The 2317-nt window shown below is 40.7% G+C and overlaps 1 pseudogene; it reads left to right on the top strand.

Annotated features, from left to right (window-relative positions):
- Positions 1-334: 334 nt before the first annotated feature.
- On the top strand, positions 335-1197 carry LOC121731224 (annotated as a pseudogene).
- Positions 1198-2317: the final 1120 nt, after the last annotated feature.

Here is a 2317-nt window from a genome sequence, read left to right as displayed (position 1 = left end):
CGAACACTTAAAATACGCAGGTACACATCTACTGAGAGCTTTAGCTCTGCTCTTTAATATCTGCATACAACACGGATATGATGAAAACTATTGTAGTTCACATTGTCAAGAACCGAGTAGGTGATATCTCGGACAAGGGAAATTACCGCCCTATATCGCTTGCTACTGTAGTGGCTAAAGTGTTGGACAGTGTGCTTGACTCATATCTGCAAAAATATCTGGAAGTGCATGTTGGGCAGTTTGGGTTCAGACCTAGACTGTCCACTGAAAGTGCTATCTTGAGTCTTAAGCATACTGTTCAATACTATACAAGCCTCGTCTCATATGATGTACTTTGGAAGAAAATGGAGAGCATGGGTATACCGGTAGATATTATAAATATTTTTCGTTACTGGTATCGGAATCAGACGAATCACGTGAAATGGGCCAATAGACTCTCTAGGGCGTACAGGTTGAATTGCGGTGTGAGACAGGGGGGTTTATCGTCTCCTAAGCTATTAAATCTGTACGTGAATGATCTCATAGTGGAGCTCAGCAATATGCGTGTCGGATGCAAGGTTGGTGGTGTTAGCGTTAACAACATTAGCTACGAGTACGCGGACGACATGGTATTGAGGTGTCCCACTGCGAGAGGAATTCGGGAGATGCTGAAGGTGTGCGAGAGATACGCTGATTCGCATGGCCTGACATATAATGTCAACAAAAGTGAAATTATGATCTTTAAGGCCGCCGGTAAATATCCCTAATCCATACCTCCAATATATCTCGGCGGAAAGGAGCTGAACAGAGTATCCAATTTTAAATATCTCGGCCATATACTTACCGACGACCTTAAACATGATCTAGATTGAACGAGAGCGGAGGGCTTTGGCGGTGCGAGGTAATATGCTGGCCCGCAGAATCGCACGTTGTACGGATGAAGTGAAGATCACACTCTTTAAAGCGTTCTGTCAGAATCTGTACACGGGCGGCCTGTGGATCAGCTATACCAAAGCATCTCCAAACACCCTTCGCATCCAACATAACAATATCTTCAGGATGATGCTGAAACTTCCCCGATTTTGTAGTGCGTCCGAGATGTTTGCACAAGCAAGAACGGATGGCTTCCGGGCACTCATGCGCAAAAAAGCTGCATCTCTAATAAATCGCGTAAGGGGAAGTGACAACAGCATTTCAGGATGCTTTTGTGGCAGATGATCCGCATGCACCTATATTGAGGAACTATGTGCGGATAATGAACGAATTCGAGAGCAGACCTCCAGGATACATTCGCTCATAGTAGAACTATGAAGAAGAACTGAGGTGCATGATTTAGTTTAGTTTTAATTATTTACTTTAAGTTATGTTTTGTTCTTTTAAATAACCCTAATAATTTTTAATTTATGTAATACTAACCAATGGACCACACTGTAGTCTGAAATAAAGATATGAATTTGAATTTGAAATGTATGCGGTTTGACATAGGTAAGTCATCGCCAAATGACATTTCGCTTGCGAAGACTAATGTCAATTCCCATACATTTTGATAACGAATTTCGTCGTCGTTTTTAACGAAAGGGACTTTGTCTAAGGGTCCTGTTGTACGTACATTTATTTTCGAAACCTTTAATACAATACGTTTAAGTTCCTTAATTCCTCGGAATTTTTAGCTAGGTTGCCCTAGCTTAAAACTCTTAAAACACACACCGTTCATTTTTCCCCGTGCAGAAAGTAATTCCGCATTAATTGCAATAACACAGTCACTATACTCTATTAGTGACGGGCAGACGTAACCAGTAGTTTCAGCTTCTTTTTTTCAACATAATAAGGTTCAATCTCAAATTAACTCAGAGGTAAAATAAATCAGAAAATACACCAGTCGCTATAGTGACGTAACGGGATTCCCGTTATCAATCTCCCCTGACAAGTTAATGGACTACGTCACTGTCTCACCCCAACCCCCTGCTCCCCCCCGGTGGACACGAGACAAAAAACTTGTAATGTAACGCCACGTCAACAGATTGATAACATCACAAAGACAAATGTTTTATCAATTTGCAGCTTTTAATGGTAGGTCAAAGATAAACGATGATATGAGGCTAATGGCTAGAACCAATCGAGGCACAAAGCTTAAGACAGACATACATACTTTTACAAACTACATTATTATAGTGTCGAAGTATGAATGTTTAAAGAAGAAGAAGAACAACTTTTTTTTACTTTTATGTGGGAAAAATTAAAAATAATGGCGCTTGCCCATACAAATCACAAAAGAATGCTCTTTTAGTGCTGCCTTTTTAGGGTTCCGTAGCCAAATGGCAAAAAACGGAACCCTTAT

The sequence above is a fragment of the Aricia agestis genome, chromosome 10 (genome assembly GCF_905147365.1).
Source record: "Aricia agestis chromosome 10, ilAriAges1.1, whole genome shotgun sequence".
In the NCBI taxonomy this organism is placed as follows: domain Eukaryota; kingdom Metazoa; phylum Arthropoda; class Insecta; order Lepidoptera; family Lycaenidae; genus Aricia; species Aricia agestis.
The sequence above is the reverse complement of the archived record's forward strand: the minus strand, read 5'-3'. Positions and strand labels throughout refer to the sequence as shown.